The following is a 23,176-nucleotide window of genomic DNA, read 5'->3' as shown; positions in this document are numbered from 1 at the left end:
AAAGTATCTGCCATACTAAGAAGTCCCACAATAACGAGGTCTGATCCTTTTAACTTAGAGCTTCCTCCACATAACTGATTGAGAAATCCTTTTTTGCTTAATACCTATTAAGCACCTGAAGAAAGAGTGTTTCACTGAATGTTTTGCTGTACAAGCAATTCTTCACTTATCCTTGAATCCCTCTGCTTGTGGGCACAGGCAAATCTTTTCAGGGGATAGATTCAAAGGAGGGATTTACTGAGTCTTAGGCAGATTCAGATTATTCTGAATATTCATTGGAAGGACTGATGCTGAAGCTCCAATCCTTTGGCCACCTGATGCGAAGAGACAACTCTTTGGAAAAGACCCTGATGCAGGGAAAGATTGAGGGCAAAAGAAGAGGGCAGCAGAGGATGAGATGGTCAGATGGTATTACCAACTCAATGGACATGAGTTTGAGCAAACTCTGGAAGACAGTGGAGGACAGAGGAACCTGGCATGCTGCAGTCCATAGGGTCCAAGAGAGACAGGCACGACTTCACGGCTGAATGACAAGGCAAATTCAGACAGACTGTCCTTCTCCGTGGCTGTACCTATTTGTAAAGCCAATGGCATATGCAGCTGTTTCCTCACACAATTGTCAAATCTTGATACTATCAAATTTTTAAAAAAATTTGCTGTGTGAGAAATGATGTATTATTGAGATTTAATACATTTAATTCTAATTTTAATTTAAGTCTAATTTTAATTCTCTGAACTTTAGCAAGTTAGGGGCAAATGTATATTTATACTTTCCCCTTATGTGAGAGTTGCTGTATATATTATTTGTTCTTTTTTAGGAGGGTAGTTTTTATTCTTTATATATATTCTGGATTCTGATCTCTCTTATGTAAAATGGAAATATTTTCAGTCAATTTGTCACTTACATTTTAATTTTTGTAATGCTTTTTTGCAACACTTTAAAAAAATTTCCTCTTCACAATGTTTAAAAGTCTAGTATTGTAAAAATTTTCCTCCATACATTTTAACAAGAGCTTCTCTCTGCTCAAGAAGAAAAAAAATAACTTTGTCTTATTTTTCTGTATCAAATTTTTTATAATTAAATTTATTTTTATTTTAAGGATAATGGCTTTACAATATTGTGTTGGTTTCTGCCAGACATCCACATGAATCAGCTATAGGTATACGTATGTCCCCTACGTCTTGAACCTCTCTCCCAACCCCACTCCACCCCACCCTCCTAGTTTGTTACGGACTTCTTAATTCAACATGTTACTTCAATCCTTTGATATTATCTCAGCGTCTACTTGTATTGGCACCTCTGTTCAAGTACATAAGGATTTATTTTACAGACTTATTTACAGTGGATTTTAAAACATGATGCATAGAGACTCTTGAAGAGGGTACTTTCAGGTGTATAGCTGTACGATGTAGAAGGACAGTTTGGATGGCAAGGAAAACACATACTTTCCTTTGAAATGAAGACTGGATAGTCAGGTAAAAAGATACCTACTAAACAAAATTTTGTAATAGACTAGATATAATGCTTGTATTATCCTATTCTGCATTATTGGTAATATGTTATTCAGTAGCATTTTTTTTTATTTAGGCAGTTGAGATCTATCTAAATTTTGATTGTTCTAATTGTCTGTTTGTTAGAATTTAAAACTTACGTCCTGAAATTCAGTCCAACACTTAGGAAAATGTTACTTTGCCTGACGCCGTAGTTCTCTTTCTGTATTCATGAAAACCCCCTGTTTTACTAACAAGAATTACAGACAAATATTAGGTGAATTCTGGAACAGGCAGACTAAAAGGATTATGCTATTTCATAGAAGCATAAGATAGTCACTACTTTCTTGACCCAGCAAATGAATGCCATTAGTTGATTTCTACTGAGTTTTTACATCAGCAATTCAGATGCAATTAGTGATTTCCATGCAAAGATAAGAACCAATGACGGAGACTCATGGAGAGGTCTTTGTCCTTGGGTGCTCAGGTGGTTTAATGCTGCTGATGAGTTTGTCGATGGCATTCGTGAAATAACTGGACCTTAATTTCATTCCCAAATCAGCACTGAAAAGAGTAATGGTCCTAAGAGGAAAAGCATAGAAAGCCACATGAGACCGTGACCTGCCAGCCCAAGGCCTGACCACAGGCATGGGCATTCTGCTGCAGATTCTCTCCCTTCTGAAAAAAAAGTGTTTCCCAATGTTACAGCCTTGCAGGATGGGAAGGAAGGTGGGAGAGAACTTCAAGAGGGAGGGAGCATATGTATACCTATGGCTGATTCATGTGGATGTGTAGCAGAAACCAATACAACATTGTAAAGCAACTCGCCTTCAACCAAAATAAATGATTTTTAAAAAAAAATAAAAACTAATTTTAAGGCCTTGCAGGGCTCCACTTTGCCTCCAAATTTTATTGCAGCCAAAAGGAATCACTGACATTGTCTCACCTGTTGGGGTTCAGAAATCAGTTCGGTTGAGTTGCTCAGTCGTGTCCAACTCTTTGTGACCCCCATGAACTGCAGCCATGCCAGGCTTCCCTGTCCATCACCAACTCACAGAGCTTGTTCAAACTCATGTCCATCAAGTCAGTGGTGCCATCCAACCATCTCATCCTCTGTCATTTGCTTCTCCTCCTGCCTTCAATCTTTCTCAGCATCAGAGTCTTTTCCAGTGAGTCAGTTCTTCACAGCAGGTGGCCAAAGTGTTGGAGTTTCAGCTTCAGCATCAGTTCTTCCAATGAATATTCAGGACTGATTCCCTTTAGGATTGACTGGTTTGATCTCCTTTCAGTCTAAGGGACTCTCAAGAGTCTTCTCCAACACCACATTTCAAAAGCATCAATTCTTCAGTGCTCAGATTTCTTTATAGTCCAACTCTCACATCCATACATGACCACTGGAAAAACCATAGCTTTGACTAGATGGGCCTTTGTTGGCAAAGTAATGTCTGTTTTTTAATATGCTGTCTAGGTTGGTCATAACTTTTCTTCCAAGGAGCAAGTGCCTTTTAATTTCATGGCTGCAGTCACCATCTGCAGTGATTTTGGAGCCAAAAAAAATAAAGTCTGACACTGTTTCCACTGTTTCCCCCTCTACTTGCCATGAAGTGATAGGAGCAGACCCAGCTTCTTCACTCACCTCTTTCACTTTCATCAAGAAGCTCTTTAGTTCTTTAGCTCTTCACTTTCTGCCATAAGGGTACTGTCATCTCCATATCTGAGGTTACTGATATTTCTCCCAGCAATCTTGATTCCAGCTTGTGCTTCATCCAGTCCAGCATTTTGCGTGATACACTCTGCATATAAGTTAAATAAGCCGGGTGACAATATACAGCCTTGATGTACTCCTTTCCCCATGTGGAATTAGTCTGTTGTTCCATGTCCAGTTCTAACTGTTGCTTCTTGACCTGCATATAGATTTCTCAGGAGGCAGGTCAGGTGGTCTGGTATTCCCTTCTGTTGAAGAACTGTCCACAGTTTTAGAAGTGGCCTAACTTAAATTCAGAGTAATTTTCTTTGGAATAATAAGGTGAATTATTCAATTAGCATGAATTTAAAGTGGAGTCTTGAAAGCTGAGGAGAGACAAAAGGCACGTGACCAGTCCACCATCTTGAATTGCGGATCTGTGTCATTGTTTATCCTCCCTGCTTTCCATTTCTTCTTACCATGAATGTGTGCCGTCATGGTGAAGATGACTCAGAAGCCAGAGAAGACGGCAAGGCCGCACTGAGCCTGGTCTGCTCATGGGTGAGGATGGCTCACTGAGGCCCTCCCTGTGACATGAGGCACACTGCAGGCACGTCACCGGCACGAGGCAGACGTGGACGTGAGCGCTGGCCAACGCAGGCACTTCCGCAGCAGCAAGTACTGACTGCCAAGATAAGGAAGCCGACGAAGCATGGTCATTGTTGACTCTGATCCGGTGCCTGATTGTCACCAAGCACAGTGATAGGAGCTTTCCAGAACTTCTCCTCATAGTCTGGATAGAAAAGTAGGATCATCTCATGAATATATGTGAGCTGAATCATTTCAGTCGTGTCTGACACTTTGAGACCCCATGGACTGTAGCCCACCAGGCTCCTCTGTCCATGGGATTCTCAAGGCAAGAATACTGGAGTGGGTTGCCATGCCCTCTTCCAGGGGATCTTCCCAATCCGGGTCTCCTGCGTCTCCTGCATTGGCAGGCAAGTTCTTTACCACTAGCTCCATCTCGGAAGCCCATAGGGTCATCTCTTCTACAGTGTAAACCACCTACCCTCACATTTCATGAGATCCATTTCCTCCTTCCAGTGAATGTACCCAAGAATTAAACTGCTTCTCTACCCCAATGTAGGATTCTGGCATAGATCCCCCTTAGGAGGAGCATTACCCACTTATTGTCAGAATGGAATGTAAACAAGACAGTCCGCTTTTCAGGCAGGTGTCTGAGTTTGAATACCTTTAGGAGAAGCGCTCCCTGGCTTCAAGCCACAGTCGAATCTGGGAGCCATCTTAGCTGTCAGCAGAATATCATGAGGGATGCCAATATGATGGCCTGTCTTTATTTAGTGCCAGTTTCTCTTTCCCCCTATTTCTTTGTGTGTTCTTGCCTCAGGACTTATGCACTTACTGTCCTCTCTACTGGAATGCATATCCTTCTCCTCCAGGTCTCTGGTCTCCTCCAGCCCATATCCTTCTTTAGTTAGACATTTTTTTATTCATTTACTTATCCTTTGGCATACTGTCTATTTTACTCACTTATGATATGCCAGAGAAGCAGGGATTAAAAAAAAAAACAGACTGAGTAGTTTTTTTGCTGCTGAATTCTTAGAGTCTGAAGAGTACCAGGAATACAGTAGATGCTCAATAAATGTTTATTTTAAATTAATGAGTAAAAAATTCACTCTGATCACTCTGAACAGTCCACTGTTCCCTCTGCCTAGTCCATGTTTCCTAGGCTGCTGCTTCTGCCCTTTATCACAAGTCCAAATCCCTTTAAGGCCTTTAAAACCCGATCAGTGTCAACTCATGCATAGACTGTTGATTCTCCCCAGTTATAAATAACATCACCTCTCTGGCCTCCCTAAAACATTTATAAAGAGCGCTTCTTTTTTTTTTTTTTTTTTAATGGGAGTATATAGTTGATCTACAATGTTGTGTTAGTTTCAGGCATACAGTAAAATGATACAGTTATACATACATGTCTGTCCATTTTTTTCCAAATTCTTTTCCCTTATAGGTTATTACAGAATACTGAGTATAGTTTCTCCCTGTGCTATATAGTAGGTCCTATGTATGTTGGTTATCTATTGTACATGTAATGGTGTGTATGTGTTAATCCCATCTATTCATCCCTCCAACTTTTCCCTTTGGTAATCATGTTGTTGTACTTGTGCTCAGTCCTGTCTGCCTCTTTGTGACCCCATGGACTGCAGCCTGCCAGGCTCTTCTGTCTGTGGGATTCTCCAGGCAAGAATACTGGCGTGGGTTGCCATTTCCTCCTCCAGGGGATCTTCCCCACCCAGGGATCGAACCCACATCTCCTGCACTGGCAGGCTGATTCTTTACCACTTACCACTGCACCACCTGGAAATCACATTTATTTTCTATGTCTATTTCTGTTTTGTATATAAGTTCATTTGTATCATTTTTTTTAATTTAGAAAGCACTTTCTAAATGGTATTATATATACTTATATATATCTTATAATTATTGCTTCATATGAAAAGACATATTTTTTATTAGAATGAGTGATCCTAGAAGCATAACATACTGTTAACATACTGCATTCTCAGAGTATGTGTAAAATACCCCAGAGCTTACAGCCATGGATTTTACAGTGGAGTTAACCTCGATTTGCTGTCTGACTGCTCTTCTTCACCTGTGCTGGAGGGCTTTGTGGTCTCTCACACTCACCCCCTGGTTATGGGTCCCGGATTATGATTTTAAGATCATGACATGGGGTGCTCTCCATGTGCTACAGGTCACCCCCTTATCCACCTCCCCCTGCTTCTCCTTTTGCCAGGTTATGGCTCTGGATAACAGTGACTAACTTTTTATCTTAACCAAATTGAGTGCCTGGGGCAGAGCAGAAATCCAAGAAATATTTGTAAAAAGGAATGAAATAGTAATGGTGAGAACTGAACTTTTAACAAATGAGTATGTTCGTCCTCTAAACACTGCTGGGTGAAGGAAGATACAGCAATGGTGGGAATTAGGAAATGGCACACGGGGACCAGCTGTTCTCCGTTGCGTCACCCAGGGAGACTGCAGTGGAGGGATGGTGGGAGAGAAATTTCAAAGAGCTTAGGAATGAGCTCTCACTTACGACTTTCTGGGTGACATAATGTGTCATGCCATCTGACACATAATGCCAGCCTTCAGTTGAGGGTGCGACAGCTCAGTCATTATGGAATAGGGTTGCAGAACACACCAGTTTTGTCATTGTTGCTATTGTTTAGTGCTAAGTTGTGTCTGTTTTGCAATCCCATGGACTGTAGCCCACCAAGCTCCTCTGTCCATGGGATTTTCCAGGCAAGGATATTGGGCTGCCATTCCCTTCTCCAGGGAAATCTTCCTGACCCAGGGATCAATCCCCCATCTCCTGCATTGCAAGTGGGTTCTTTACCACTGAGCCACCAGGGAAGCAAATCTGGATCACATAGTGCCCACCCAGAGACATCACCAATGTGTGTTGAATGAAAATGTGAATAGATCATTACTATTAGGAACAAAGATAATGGTATTAATATAACTATTGATATACAAGAGTTGTTTATTTTTAATTGACATGTCATATTCTAAGACATTTCAGCATTACTTTTTCAAGGTTGGTTAGTTACCTCTATTTCTTCATGGAAGATTTTTTTTTTTTTTAATGTTTCTTAATCAAAGAAAGCAAACTTTGAAAAGGATTGAGTTATACACTGAAAGTACGTACTGTTCAGATAGGAGTCATCATTTTTTATTTTACATTATTAGTATTACCTGTGATTATTAAAGATGTCCCCTTTGCTTGTTTATACTCCCTCATGTTCACATTTTCAACCTCATTTTACCTTCTGTGGTCTTACTTGTCCTAAGGGTTATTGTTAAGAAGTTACTCAGTTTCTTGCAGGTAGCGTTCCATGTCTGCCATCTAGTGGACTAAAGTGTTTAAGACAACTTTTAAGGTGATGCAAAAGTTTAAATTAGGCACAGTGCTGAGAATAGCCATTACTCCTTTCATCAGAGTTCAAAGCACTGCCTGGACTCCAATTTACCAAATGTGTGTAGTGAAACTGAAAATTGCATTTAATTTTCTGAAATTGTTTCTGGATATATGTGTTTGCTGTCTTATTAAATTTGGCAGAGCTTTTGAAGAGTTGCGTAAACAAAGGTAGCCCTGTTATATTTGCTGTGAAAAGTGTGGTGGTGAAACTAATGACAGAAGCAATCTGGGGGAGAAAGGAGAAATACCAGGAGATGTCTTTTCTGAAGATCATCCAAGATCACAGCCATGTTGTCCTAGAAAAAGAAAATTAAGTCATTAACCTTGCTAACTCTATGCCATGAAGTATGAACGCTGTTATGGGTTCTCTTTGAAAAACAAAGGGAACACAAAGATGCTTCTGTGGGACAGTATACTAGTAGATGGTTTTATTTGTATTGTTTACTGATTTTTCTGCATATATGGGTGAAGAATATTTTTATCATCAATCCATGACTTTTCAAATATATTCTCTGATTATAAAAGTGACACAGTTTCCTTACAGATAATTTAGAAAATTCAGAAATATTATAAAATATAAAAAAGACACCTGTAAAAAAAAAAAAAAGACACCTGTAATTTTCCTCTTCAAAACACCATAACCATTATATCATTTTGATGTATTTCCTTTCAGCTTTTCGTCTCTTCATAGACATAATATATTTATAACATTCCTTTGACAAAATTTTAATCAGTTTTGTTCCGCTTTTCTCAATTAACATTGTAAGATGAACATGTTTATCAGGTGATTCAAGAATACAATTTCTTTTTTTTTTTTTTGCCACACCACACGGCATAAGCAACCTTAGTTCCCTGCTGCTGCTGCTGCTGCTGATGCTAAGTCGCTTCAGTCGTGTCCGACTCTGCGACCCAATGGACAGCAGCCCACCAGGCTCCCCCGTCCCTGGGATTCTCCAGGCCAGAACACTGGAGTGGGTTGCCATTTCCTTCTCCAGTGCATGAAAGTGAAAAGTGAAAGTGAAGTCACTCAGTCGTGTCTGACTCTTCGCGACCCCGTGGACTGCAGCCTAACAGGCTCCTCGATCCATGGGATTTTCCAGGCAAGAGTAGTGGAGTAGGGTGCCATTGCTTTCTCTGTAGTTCCCTGACCAGGGATCAAATTCAAATCCCCTGCATTGCAAGGCAGATTCTTAACCACCAGACTGCCAGGGAAGTCCCCCGAAAAATGCCACTGTAAACAGCCATAAAATAATTTTCATTATTAAGTACAAAAGTTATTTAACCAATTCCAATTATTAAAAGCATAGGTGGTTTTCAAATATTTTCCTCTTTGAAATACTGCCACCTTGAACTCGTAATATGTACACATTGGTGAGAATTTGATTATTTCCTTGAGTACAAATTCCCTTGAAGTTTAAGGGTTCAGAATTATGAAATATTTTATGACTTGTGCTTTAAAGAGCAAACTTACCCTTCCTAAAGTTGTAATAATTTTTTTCAAGCTAGCATTGTATGACAGGATCCCTTTCATCTCAGCCTTGTGACATCTTTTTCATTTGATTAAATAAATGTAAAAAGAATTTCTCACTGAACGACAATTTGCATTTCTTTGATTATTAGACTGATTCTTTTATGTTTAGCAGAAATTGCATTTCTTACATCATTATTTGTCCTTTTTTCCCTCACGTGGCATTTTTCTTGTTAGAGCTATTTACAAAGAAGCTATTAATCGGTTTTCATCATATATGCTGCCAATCATTTCCCCAACTTGTCATGTGTATTTCACTTGGTTTGTGAAGTTAAACTTTTTGTGTGGAATAAAATTCACCAAATTTTTCCTTTTTGCTCCATTTTTAGCTTTTATGTGCACAGATATCCTTTTCATTTTCCATCTTCATCTCTCTTTTGCTTATACTTTTCCATTTCCATGTCTTAGAGGCCATGTCTTTTTGTATCTTTTTGAAGATATCCTTTAGAAATAAAAATTATTTTCATTTGGTTCTTTATTAAACCATTTTCCAATATAATTTTCCCATTAGTCTTTGGGATAAATGAAGAAGCATCTTCCGTAGGTCATAATTAGCATAAATGTCTCTGCATGCATAGAAAAGTTTTTAATTATTCTAGTTAAGTTTCATTATTGTTAGGAGGTTTTCCTTTTTTAAAATTAGAATTTTAATGGGATACTGGGCGACACTGGGTCATGAATTCCTTGCCATCCTAAACCGTACATCTATTTAATATCTTTTATTTAGTAAACATTAGGACAGAGAGAGAAATGAGTGAAGGTTGGAAGTAATGAAGATAATTCTAAATGATACTTTTGCCTGAAACAAACAGGCTGCCAACTATTTCTCCAGCAAAGATGGGTTCATTCCAGATCAACAGAGAATTGCAATTCAGAGCCTACAATGATGGAGAGCTGTATGCAAATCCCCCCACAGCAAGGGAAACAGCATACTTTACAGAGGGAAAGAAAGTTGGGAGGGCTACAATAAACCAAGAACCCGAGCCTTTTCAGTGACCCAGTACTGGCCAGGAAGGAAGAAGAGTCTTTATTCTTCCTGTTGGGCTCTGCTATCATGACAGGGCATGAGAGCACCCTCTTCTGATCATCCTACTCTGTTTAATTTAGCTTCCTGTTTATTAATTTTGTAATAGTGATTCATGTCTGACACCGACAACACAGATATACTTGCCTTTTTACTGCAATTGTGCATCAGGTTAATTCCTTTGATAACTCAAATAGGAAATCGAGGCAGTCAGAATGGCTGGAGTTTTGATCCTTAAAACATTTCTCCCTCCTACACCTAGCTCACATGTGCTCAGTCACTCAGTTGTGTCCAACTCTGTGAGACCCCATAGACTGTAGCCCGCCAGGCTCCTCTGTCCATGGGATTTCCCAGGCAAGAATACTGGAGTGAGTTGCCATTTCCTCCTCTAGGGGATCTTCCTGACCCCAAGGATTGAACCTGCATCTCTTGCATCTCCTGCATTGGCTCAGCCATTGCTGAACTGCAGCATCTCATTTTTCTCCCATCCCTACTTGTTGATGTGAAAGGCTAGTGAAATGGAGGAGTATGACATTCCAAGCCACAGTGTGCACTTGTCCTGCAGTCCATCTTATAACCCAAACTTTCAGCCCTTTGGTAGGGGGAAGGCACCTTGAATGACAATGCAGCCCTGCACACTCATTAGTGGTTTTACCTTGTAATCCTGCTGCTGCTGCTAAGTCACTTCAGCCGTGTCCAACTCTGTGCAACCCCATAGACCGCAGCCCACCACGCTCCTCTGTCCATGGGATTTTCCAGGCAAGAGTACTGGAGTGGGGTGCCATTGCCTTCTCCACCTTGTAATCCTAGATGAAGACAAATGAAGGGAATGCCCATCAATTATCTTTTGTTCAGTTCTTTCCTTCTTCCCCTCCTCCAGCTTCAACTATAACAACACCATAATCTAAAGTTTAAATGCATATGAAGTTAAACGATAATTTATGGTACCTCCACGCAGTGGTAAATGGTTAGGAGCCAGACCTAGGTCAGCCCACCTGGCTTGAGTGCTGTTCCTACCTGTGGGCAAGTCACTAAACTCTTACTATGACTCCCCTTTCTCACTCTTAGTGTGGTTACAATTCTACCATCTTCATGGAGTGGTTATGAGGATAAACTGAGATAACCCAACTAGCACATTTAGAAGAGGATCTGACACAGTAAGAGCTCTAGAATATTATTGGATGTATGTAGAGTTGACCGCCCTTAAACAGAACACTCAATATGTCCAAGTGGGAGCTTCATCCCAGCAAGGAAGATCTGAGGAAAGTAATTTTACAGTCTTACACCAGGAGTCTCCACATTATTGTTATTATTGTTGTGTAGTCGCTCAGCTGTGTCTAACTCTTTGTGACCCCATGGACTAGTTCGCCAGACTCCTCTGTCCATGGAATTTCCAAGGTGAGAATACTGGAGTGGGTTGTCATTTCCTTCTCCAGGGGACCTTCCCAACCTAGGAATTGAACCCGGGTCTCGTGCATTGCAGGTAGATTCTTTACCACTGAGCCACCAGGGAAACTCCTCTATAACTATATTCAAATGTTAATTTTCATGGAGCAGAAATTTGACTGTTAGATATCACAGATATTTTGAGGTCAGATATACATACACATTCTCCCTAATAATAACACAAGTCTATGTGTTTGGGGTTTGCCATTACACCAACCTCTTTGAACGAGCATACTGGAAAATGGGGAATTAGGAGAGTTCCAGCTGATCTTTAGGAACCAAAGGAGCTAGAACTATTCTCTCAGGATTTCCTGCTTGTTTGTCTTGCTTTTCTCTTCCTTCTTACTGTCACCTGGCTCTCTCTGCTTCCCAGGTCCCAGGGTCAAAAATATTGCTTTCAACAATTCCAAGTTTGTTATTAGTGCTCCAGCCACCAAAGACACAGAATGAATCAATGCTGCAATCCAATTCTAGCTCCACCGGTCTCTCAGACCAATAGTGAGGCCCCTTCTATGATGTTGTAGGTGAATATGCTTCCCACTCCTGCTGCCTCAACTGAGGCCCCTGAGGGCTGGGTGTTAACACAAAGTGTTCAATAAATGATATTTCTAAATCTCTATTGGGGCAGAGAAACTACAAATGCTAGAAGTTACAGATAATGAAGACAGTTTAGAGAAAATGATGAGAACTCTGAAATATCAAACATTTATTTATGACTGAAAACTTTATATCTTACTTGAGTCCACAAGAGGAACCAGAGAGCAAATTGCCAACATCCACTGGATCATCAAAAAAGAAAGAGAGTTCCAGAAAAACATCTATTTCTGCTTTATTGACTATGCCAAAGCCTTTGACTGTGTGGATCACAATAAACTGTGGAAAATTCTGGAAGAGATGGGAATACCAGACCACCTGATCTGCCTCTTGAGAAACCTGTATGCAGGTCAGGAAGCAACAGTTAGAACTGGACATGGAACAACAGACTGGTTCCAAATAGGAAAAGGAGTATGTCACGGCTGTATATTGTCACCCTGTTTATTTAACTTATATGCAGAGTACCTCATGAGAAACACTGGGCTGGATGAGGCACAAGCTGGAATCAAGATTGCTGGGAGAAATATCAATAACCTTAGATATGCAGATGACACCACCCTTATGGCAGAAAGTGAAGAACTAAAGAACCTCTTGATGAAAGTGAAAGAGGAGAGTGAAAAAGTTGACTTAAAGCTCAACATTCAGAAAACTTAAGATCATGGCATTCTGTCCCATCACTTCATGGCAAATAGATGGAGAAACAGTGGCTGACTTTAATTTTGGGGGGCTCCAAAATCCCTCCAGATGGTGACTGCAGCCATGAAATAAAAAGATGCTTACTCCTTGGAAGAAAAGTTATGACCAACGTAGACAGCATATTAAAAAGCAGAGACATTACTTTGTCAACAAAGGTCCATCTAGTCAAGGCTATGGTTTTTCCAGTAGTCATGTATGGATGTGAGAGTTGGACTATAAAGAAAGCTGAGCACCGAAGAATTGATGCTTTTGAACTATGGTGTTGGAGAAGACTCTTGAGAGTCCCTTGGACTGCAAGGAGATCCAACTAGTCAATCCTAAAGGAAATCCATCCTAAATATTCATTATTAGGACTGATGTTGAACTCCAATACTTTGGCCACCTGATGCGAAGAGCTGACTCATTTGAAAAGACCCTGATCTGGGAAAGATTGAAGGCAGGAGGAGAAGCATATGACAGAGGATGAGATGGATGGCATCACCGACACAATGGACGTGGGTTTGGTGGACTCTGGGAGTTGGTGATGGACAGGGAGGCCTTGCGTGCTGCAGTCCATGGGGTCGCAAAGAGTTGGACATGACTGAGTGACTGAACTGAACTGAACTGAGTCCGCAAAACTTTGAGACCAGAAAGTGATTGATGTACAAAATTTTATTTTACCAAATAATTTGGGGGAGTGGCACATCTATCTATAAAGCAAAAATAGTAAAGCTATGGTTCCTTTTAAACTGTATTCACACTCAGCTATTCTTAAGATCAGTATTTATTTGAGGGGAACTATAACATTTAGAACTGAATTCTTCTAAGACAGTGCTTCTTGCAGCTGATACTCAGCAAATGACTTTCTATAGATTTAATTTATCCTGCAACTATTGACTGTGAGATTTAGAAAACCCTAAGTAAGCTGTGTGTTACTAAACTCTGTGATCTAAAACTGAGTATGAAGTTCCCTGTCCCTTGTAAACAGATAAAATAGCACACTATTTTTTTTCTGAAGCACCCATTCCAATCCACCAACCTTTGGGTACCCAGTGTTCTATGGTACCTCCTTAAGGCTGTCAGTACATAGAAAGCTAGTTTTGCAGAATAATTGTTGAAAATGTTGGTTTCTTTCCTTTTTTTACATTCTGTATTATTTCAATTTGCAGAAAAACTGAGATGAATAAACAGACACTTAGGTATTCACCAGTTAGATATAAGCAATATTGACATTTTACCATTTTGCCTGAGACCTGTCTGAATTTACATGCAGAGTAATGTATGTATCTTAAAGCTAAATAAGGTTTGTCAAATACATGCTTTCATGTAACCATATTGCCATCAAGAAATAGTGCTTTTTGGAACTTCTTTGCTGGTCCAGTGATTAAGACTCTGCCCTTCGAGTGCAGGGGGTACTGGTTCAATTTCTGGTTGGGGAACTAAGATCCCACATGACACGTGGCCAAAAAAAAAGTGTTTTTCCATTACTCTAGCATGCTCTCTTATGCCCCTTCCCAGTTAACAATAGTCCCAAACCCCCAGAGGCAATTTTGAATTCCACCAAAATTATTTTATCAGAATTATTAGTTGTCTTAGAAGTTTATGTAAATGAAATCATACTATTTGGATTCTTTGGCTTAGAATAGTGTTTTGTGACTCATCCATGTTGGTGCATGCCTTAATAGATTATTCCTGTTTTAAAAATTTCTGAGTAGCATTCTCTTGCACAAATATACCAGTGTTTGTTTATTCTTTCTCCTATTGATGGACATTTGGGTTGTCTGTAGTTTTTGGCAAGTGTAAAGAAACCTACTGTGAACTTTCTTGTACAGTTCTTTTCGAGGGCATGTATTTTTGTTTCTGTGAGTAAATGCCTGGGGAAAGAGTTGCCGGATCATAGGATAGATGTATGGGCTTCCCAGGTGGCTCAGTGGTGGCAGGTAAAGAATCCACCTGCCAATGCAAGAGAAGCAGGAGAGGAGAGTTCAATCACTTGGTCAGGAAGATCCCTTGGAGGAGGAAATGGCAACCCACTCCAGAATTCTTGCCTGGAAAGTCCCATGAACAGAGGAGCCTGGCAGGCTACAGTCACGGGGTCGCAGAGAGTCCGATATGACTACACGCAGGCACCCAGGGTAGACGTATAACATAAGAACGTGCAGACAGGGCTCAAAGTTGATGAACCACTGATCAGGCCACTCAAGGTGGCTCTTCTGTTTGTTCTCTGTACATTCCCTGCTCCACCTGTGTCTGCCTCACCTACACCTACCTACTCACACCACTCACCTAACTACAAACCTGCCCCCGGCCCCAGTCAGTAACTGTTCTAACCTTTAAGTCAGAACATCTCCACCTGTTAGCCACTCACAGGAGCCGTAAGGGGCGTGCCCCTTTGCTAGTTTCCCTGGTAACCGATGAGCCACCTGACGCTAATGCCTCCGTAAGTGGTAACCTCCCCTCCCGCGAGAGTGTGAAGTGCCGCCGTGTTCTGCCCACCAGTCACACACCGTCGGGTGTTGCTCCAGGACCTTGCTTCAGAAATGTAAGTAAGATCCTCTATCCATGAAACCAGGGGTCCCCAAACTCCAGGTTACTATGCTTGATGATCTGAAGTGGAGCTGATATAATAATAATAAATAAATAATTGAAATAAAGTGCATAATAAATGTCATGCACTTGGATCATCCCAAAACTATCCCTCTACCCCTGAGTTCATGGAAAAATATTCCACAAAACTGGTCCCTGTTGTCAAAAAGATTGGGGACCCCTGGATTAAACCAATGATGCTTCTGTCACCGCCAACTCCAAGCTCTTTCTCTGATCTTGAAGCTGGGCAGGTACAGGGCTTGCAGGCCTGTGGGGTGCAGCCCAATAACCATTTTACAATCTAATCAACAATACGTGTGAGTTCCAGTTGCTGTCCATCCTCACCCATATTTGGGGCAGTCAGTTTGAAACAGATTTATAATTCTAGCCTTTAGTGTTTGTGTAATGGAATGTCATTGCTTTTTAAATTTGCATTTCTGTAATAAGTTACCTTGAGGCCTTTTCATGAGCTCATTGGTGTTTTTCTGTCTTCCTTTGGGAAGGTTTATTCCTATCTATCACCTGTTTACGTTTATTTAGATTGCTTTCTTTTTCATATTGAATTGTAGCAGTTATTTATATATTTTAGAAGCCAGAAGTTTGTGACATAAAGATCAGAAAAGAAGTATAACTGCCTCTTTTCAGGTGAGAAGATTGTTTACTTAGAAATTCTTATAGTAAGTCTTGAAGTAGTGTGAGTCTTGAAATTTTTGTTTTTCAGAATTGTCTTGATGATTCTAGTGTCTTTACATTTCCAAATAAGTTTTAGAATCAGCTTGTCCATTTCTTCCAGAAAATCTGTTGGGACTATAATTGATCTTGCTTTGATTTTATAAATCATTGCCACAGAGTGGACGTGTCATGTCCTGGAACCCACAAGGGTCCTTAAGATGGACTGCCAAGTGAGGGTTCTTAGTGTTGGGCAGGAAAAATTCAAGAGCAAGCCAAAGAAAAGCACAAGCAAGATTATTTAGAGGGATGCACTCTCCATAGACACAATGTGAAACCTCTCAGAAAGTGAGGGGGCCAGGGCATGAGTCTTTGGTTTTTATGGGCTAAGTAATTTCATAGGCCAACAAGTGGGAGGAATATTCTTGCTATTCTAGGGAAGGGTGGGGATTTTCCAGGAATTGGGTGACTGCTCATGTTTCGGCTTTTATGGTCTCAGAACTGCCATGGCATAAGGGCAAATGATATTTAGTATTCAGGTGAAGGTTCAATGAGACAAAGGTTAGCGACTGGATTATTCGCCAAGCCACCTTGGTTTCAGCTGGTCGCTGTCACATCCCAGCACCTGAGTCCCTTCTTCGTCATCTAGAGTGTCTATCCGCCCCTTTCCCTCCTTTCACAAATCAATTTGGAGACAATTGAGGTCTTAACGGCTAATACTGATTTTTTCCCAATTCACAAACATGGTATATATCTCTTCACATATTTTGATTTTTAAAATTTCCCTCAGCAATGTTTTGATTTTTCAGTATAAAGATATTGCACATCTTTAATTCCATGTATCCCTAAATATTTTATTTTTGAGTGCTCTTATCAGTGATCGTTTTCTAAATTTAATCTTCCATTTGTTGGTTGCTTGTATACAGAGATACAATTCAATTTTATAATTGCATTTTGTGATCTTTTAAATTCATCTATCCAGTCTTGTGGTTGTTCTCCTAAATTCCTTGGGAATTCCTATGTAAATGATTGTATTATCTGAAAACAGAAAATTTTTCCTTTTTTCTTTTTGCACTTTATATGCTTTCTTTTTTCCTGGCTTTATTGGAACATCGGATTCAGTGTATTGTTGAACAGAAGTGATGAACCCAGACACCCTTGCATAGTACCTTATCTTAGGAGAAAACCATTTGCCATTAAGCATGAGGTTAAATGTAGGCTGTTCATAGATGCTTTTTATCAGTTGGAGGAAGTTTTCTCGTATGCTTGGTTTAATGAGAGTTTTTATCAACAACAGGTTTTGAATTTTAACATTTTTCTGCATTTGTTGAGATGATCTTGTATGTTTTCCTTTTTAATTTGTTAATTTGGTGAATTACATTTATTAACAAATATTGATTAATGGACACTGCTTAACACCTCACATTCATGTGTGATAAACCTGATTTTGTCATTTATCCTTTTATCTATTTCTATGTTTAGTTTGCAAATTTTAGAAGAATATTTATATGTATCATGAGGGATATTGATATTAATCTTCAACTTTACTTTCACTGTTATTCTCAGACTTTCATATTAATTTAAGCTGGTCTTATAAAATTATTTGGATATAACCTATTATCACTTATTTTCTGAAGGAGTTGGTATAAGATGGGTACTATATCTTCCTTGAATATTTAATAGCACTCACAGGTGAAGCTATTTAGGTCTGAAATTTTCTTTGTGAGAATGTTTTAAACTATAAAGTCAATTTACTTAATGCATAAGTAAGTATATTAAAGGGAATATTCAGATTTTCTATTTATTCTCCTGTCAGTTTTGATAATATTTGTTCTTCAAGGAATTTATTTATTTTGTCCAAGTTGTTGAGTTTTTTTAGTATAATGTTTATATCTCTTATTCTTTTTTTGTTTTGGTGAGAAATTATATCTCAATAATAACTTGCACTTCTCTTATTACAAGCTAGATTGAGTTTTTTTTCATAGATTTGAATGGCATTTCAATTTCTTTTTCTGTAATCTGCCTTTTCTCACTTTTTTACTTTATGGTGGGTTTTGCCTTGTAATTTATGCTTTAATGTAATCAAATACATATGTCTTTGTCCTTACTGGTTCTGGATTTTGAGTCATAGTTAGGAAATTGGAATTGTTTCTGATAGAAGTCATTGTGGGAGGAAACCTCTGAAGACCTTAGTGCCTGAGATGATTTGTGTTTATTACTCTCATACTGAGTGAAAATTTGGCTAGATATAAAATGCTAGGTTCAAGTTTCTTTTACTTTGAAAACTTTGACTTGCTTATTTTATGTCATTCAGTGTTGATGACTTGGTAGAATGTTCATCATAGCTCTTGGTTATTCTTTTAATGTCTAGAGGCTCTGTCGTACATTTCCTCTTTCACCTCTGACATGAATAATTTGTATTTTCCTTTTAAAAAATTTGTTTTGATCATCTGGCCTAGTCTTAATTAATTTTGTCGTCTTTTAAAATAATTTGCTTTTGAGTATATCAATTTTCTCTATTGTTTTTCTGTTTTATATTATTGACTTCTGCTCTTTCTGCTTGGTATTTAACTTACTCTTTTATTCTTTTCAGCTTCTATGGTTGTATTTTAGACCATTATTTATAACATTTCTAATTTCCCAGTATTAGCATTTACACCATAACATTTCCTCTAAGCCTCCACTTGAGCTGAGTTCCAAGAGTTTTGATAAGCCGAGTTAACTTTATTTCTTCCCCTGCTGTACTCTGAGCTCTGAGGAAAGAGAGGGCTTGTCTTATTTACTATATCTCCAGCACCTACTGCACTGCTTGGTAAAGGGTAATACTCAATAATTCTCAAAATAAGCAATACCTTTCCTTGCCAGTACCTTTCCAGGGTCGGAATACCTTTCCATGGTTCTCTGCCCTCAGTACCGTTCTGATAGCTGCTTTGTCAAGAGGTCCTTTTGTTCTCTGGTGGCATATAACGTCCTCTCTATACCAAGGACCTTGACTGCTTCTAGCTCACATCCCCTCTCAGCTATTCAGACATTCTTAGTCTTCATTTGCACTGTCAATTGTAACGGTTAAGATACCCAAGATTTTTTTATAATCAACAATGAAAAACTGCTTTAAGGAAACATCCACAGCTACATAAAAATGAAAACCAAAGTGAAAGTGTTAGTTGCTCAGTCATGTTCCACTCTTTGCAACCCCATGGACTGTGGCCCACCAGGCTCCTCTGTCCATGGGATTCTCCAGGCAAGAATACTGAGTGGGTAGCCATTCCTTTCCCCAGGGGATCTTCCCAACCAAGGAACTGAACCTGGGTCTCCTGCAGGGCATGTAGATTCTTTACCATCTGAGCCACCATGGAAGCCCCTAAAAATAAAAAGGCTAAAACCAATATAAATAGATTTATCTCATAGATGTTTTTTCCCTTCAAAACCTAGGCCCTTTGTCCTTCATTCAAATTGCTTTTTATACAACCTCCTCATGATCCAGGTAACACATTGTCCACCGTAGTTAACACACTGATTTCCTTACTGCAAGAACACAACTTACCTCTTTGAAAAAGTGAGGGGAGAAATACATTATCCTCCTTTGGAATTTATCTGCATTAAGAACAATTGATGGAAACAAAGGTTCACAGTATTACCTGATTAATCTTTTTAGTAAGCATTTTCTAAGAGTCTCATGGTAGCCTTCTTTTGCAGTCTGTTGCTTTAGACAAGCTCAATTTTACGCTGCCAAATTATGAACTACAAAGAGGTGTGCATAGAATAGCTTCCTTAATTTTCTAGGTGTACATGATATATCTGTGGCTTCTCAGCCATCAGCAAAAGCCCCATGGCAGTGTTATTATGAAGATCCCAAAGAGATCCTCTTATTTTTTCATGTAAATCAATTGCCCATTTTCCAGTCAGAGCTGCTAGGCATAACAGGCTTGGCACGTTTATCTTAAAAACCATCCAGAGTAATTTGTATTGGAGATTGGAGACACTTCAGTTGCCTGACAGCTGCTCTGCAGTCAATCATGATGGCAAAAATAAATTAGTCCCCTGGCTTTCTTGAGAAACCTTAATGCAGACAATCTTGTCAAAGAGAAACGTGATGGCTCTAACATTAAATAGATGTTGAAGGAGGCTTTCTTTAAGTTACACAAAGCTGTCTGATTCCTACATTTGACTGCCAGCTTCACTCTCAGGAGCTCTTCTGGAAATGCTAAATCACCTAGGTCTTAAGGGGATGAAATTTCGAGCATGTACACACCAAAATTGGGGGGAAGGAAATACCAGTTATGACTGTGATCTGTTAAAGAAGCTCTTGAAAGTTTTATGTTCAAGCCATAATTTGTGGAAGGATAGGCAGCTAGGTATAAGATTGTTGAAGCCAATTGATTTTTATTGCATGAATGAAAACATTTTACAGTGCAGTGGTTTTTATCCTAGAGAACAGAAGGGAAATCAAAATACTTGTTTCAGGCCATCTAGATATGGAAGACAAGTTTTTGTTTGTCCTTTATTTTTTTTTCATTTGTTTTGTTTTTTTGTGACGTTCCGTTGTTCTGTGAAAAGCTGACAAAAATTTTTTTGGCGGTGGAAGGAGTAATGTTAGAGTAAGTCAGCTTTACTGATAAGTGTACTGAGCTCTCTTTACTAAATAAATCGAGTTCATAGATATGACAAACATATTTCTTACTTTTAAGCTGATCCTTTTTTTTCTTCCTGTGAGGCTATGTGAAGATAGAAGAAATTTCAGATTCAATTCTCCTTGGTCTGAATTCTAGGAAATAGCTCAATGAACTCCAAACTGAAGTGTTTCTCCTCGTGATCTGAATTAAAAATAAAGGATGACAGTTCAAATGCCTCTCCTTGTAGGATGATAATAATAGCCTGATTGCAATTATCTCATTTTTCCTTGCCCCCACCTGTCAGACAGGCAAGGCAGGAAGTATTGTTTCAGTTTTATACAGGGGGATATGGTGAGGTGACTAAAGTCATATGACTAATAAGTGACAAAACCAGCACTCCCAGCTAGACTCTGATGCTTTGCCTCTGTCAAACCACAATAATTTCTTTTGTTTTCTTCCTTTTAGAAAACAGACAGGTCCAAATATTCACTGGAAACATTATTAAATGTCTGAAATAAAGATTCATATGAGGAAATAATTGCAAAATGTTTTATTTCCAAAACTTTATCATAAACCTATTTACAAGTATTCTTACTATGTCTACATGGCAAAAGACTTGAGAGTTTAACTGGCTTCAAATCTGAGATTATCCAGCTAATTTTCTAAAAAAAAATTCAGATGTAAAAGTCAAGAGACTTTGAGAGGTTTTTATTTTTGATTACAGTAGCATTTTCCATTTTGGAATTTTGTGTATATTGGTAACATCTGGGGAGTGCCTTAACAAGAACATGTTTTAAATATAAGGTGGGTGTAGTAAGCTGAATAATGTCTTCCCTAAAGAAACCCAGGCCCTAACCCCTAGAATCTGTGAAGATTTAGCTTCATGTGGAAAGGGGGATTTTGCAGATGGGATTAAGGTAAGGATCTTGAGATGGGAAGTTTATTTTGGATTAACTAGGTTGGCCCAGTATAAACACAAAGGTCCTTATAAGAGAGAAGAGAGTCAGAGTTAACAATAGAAGTGATGATGAAAGCAAAAGCTTGAAGTGATATAGGGAAGTTGGAGTGAGCCAAGAAAGGAAGGCAAGTGGCCTCTGGAGGTTGAAAAAAGATGCAAAAAAAAAAAAAAATTCTTCCCTGCAATCTCCAAAAGAAATGCAGCCTTATTGACATCTTGATTTTAGATTTCTGACCTCCAGTACCATAAGAGAATACATTGTTGCTGTTTACAAAATACTAAAAAATCTGTGGTAATCATTACTGCAGCAATATGTAAATAACATAGTGGGAATTTATCTTAGTTTTTTCCCCTTTGATTCAGAGCATCTTAGTCAAGTAGAAGAGTATCTGTTTTGCTAGATTATAGGCAACATTCTTTTCCATTACATTGTTTTATATAGACATATGATATCTTAACTACTGGTGAAGTTTCAAGTTTTGTTTAATTGAAATGAATCTTTCCAAGGAACATTTGATTTTTGTTGGAGAAAAATAGTCTCCCCCAAACAAACATTACTCAGAAGTGGGTTTCTCGGTTTTTTAAATGAAAATGATTTATTACATTTCCTTGTTATGAAAACAATATTTATTCTCTGTGTTTTGGGAAATAAAAGGGTATAAATAAGGAAGTCAAAGTTGTCTGTAATCCTACCATAGTTGGCAAATGTAGGCAACCTTGTGGAGTTCTCCTGAAAGCAGTGTGTGCTCCCCCAGTTGATTGTCAGAGAATGAGGGCTCTGGAGTTGGGCTTTGGACCAGAGGATGAGCTTGGGAAGTGAGAGAAGTAGCTTTCACAGATGTCAAAGGTCTGTGTGGTCTTTAGACTGATAGAAATATCTCAAGTTGTTCTGGAGATCCATGGGCTAGGACAGGAGACTCTGGCAAGGAACCCTGAAGATACAGCTAGACTTAGGCTGGGCCCTTTGAGTGCGTGCTCAGTCAAGTTGGACTCTTTGCAACCCCATGGACTGTAGCCCGCCAGGTTTCTCTGTCCATGGGATTCTCCAGGCAACAAAACTGGGGTGGGTTGCCATTTCCTGCTCCAGGGTATCTTCCCAACCCAGGGATAAAACCTGCATCTTCTGTGTCTCCTGCACTGGCATGTGGGTTTTTGTTGGCATGTGGAGAACTCCACAAGGTTGCCTATATTTTGCTGTGTCACCTGGGAAGCCCCTTAGGCCCTATGTGTATATGTATAGCCATAAGTAATGCTTTCCCTACACAATTCCGTTTTCTCCTTTTGCCCCACATCCTTCCATAGGGTCTTGGTGAAACTTGGGGATTCGTCTCTTCTGCTGCAGAGAATTAATTGAAATTCTGCCTCTGAGGATGGACTCCCGGAGGTTAGCATACTCTCCTCTCCCTAGGAGCTTAGGTGTTAAGCCAGCAGTCAAAGAAGCAGCCACTTAGTGTTTGGTGGCATCTCCTAACACCGTGAAGTTCTGTCTGGCGGTGGCAGAAGCACCAAGTCCCTCTACCAATCAGGCTCTGCTGCACCAGCTCTCGAGTCTCTCCTTGGAGTCACTTACCTGCCAAGGCAAGTGTCCAGAGTCCCCCAGATAGGAACCACAGGGACCGTCTAGCCCTGGATGCTTGTGTGATATAATATCACAGAGGCAAATGCAGTAGGAGAATGACTGGTGCTGCCTTGATTTCAATACCCAAATTAGAGAACTTAATTATGTTCCCTTTGAATTTCCTGTTGTGAGACTACACAAATCTATCTCCTTCTTTGGCTTCCCAAGTGTCTCCGTGGTAAAGAATTTGCCTGCCACTGCAGGAGACGCAGATTTGATCCCTGGGTCAGGAAGATCCCCTGGAGAAGGAAATGGGAACCCACTCCAGTATTCTTGCCTGGGAAATC

General features: G+C 39.5%; 1 long non-coding RNA gene across 8 annotated transcripts in view; it reads left to right on the top strand.

The window, feature by feature from the left end:
* Nucleotides 1-14,887: 14,887 nt before the first annotated feature.
* Nucleotides 14,888-23,176, top strand: part of LOC147374592 (uncharacterized) — a 76,176-nt gene continuing 67,887 nt past the window's right edge. For 5 of the 8 annotated variants that reach the window (XR_015162938.1, XR_015162935.1, XR_015162933.1 and 2 more), the window contains exon 1: nt 14,888-14,987. This is a non-coding gene — a long non-coding RNA (uncharacterized LOC147374592). The remainder of the gene's footprint in view (nt 14,988-23,176) is intronic. The other 3 variants (XR_015162939.1, XR_015162937.1, XR_015162936.1) reach the window with 1 other exon arrangement.

This window comes from Bos grunniens, chromosome 4 (assembly GCF_055505025.1).
Source record: "Bos grunniens cultivar Pamir isolate PY7600 chromosome 4, Bosgru_T2T1.0, whole genome shotgun sequence".
NCBI classification, from domain to species: domain Eukaryota; kingdom Metazoa; phylum Chordata; class Mammalia; order Artiodactyla; family Bovidae; genus Bos; species Bos grunniens.
The sequence above is the reverse complement of the archived record's forward strand: the minus strand, read 5'-3'. Positions and strand labels throughout refer to the sequence as shown.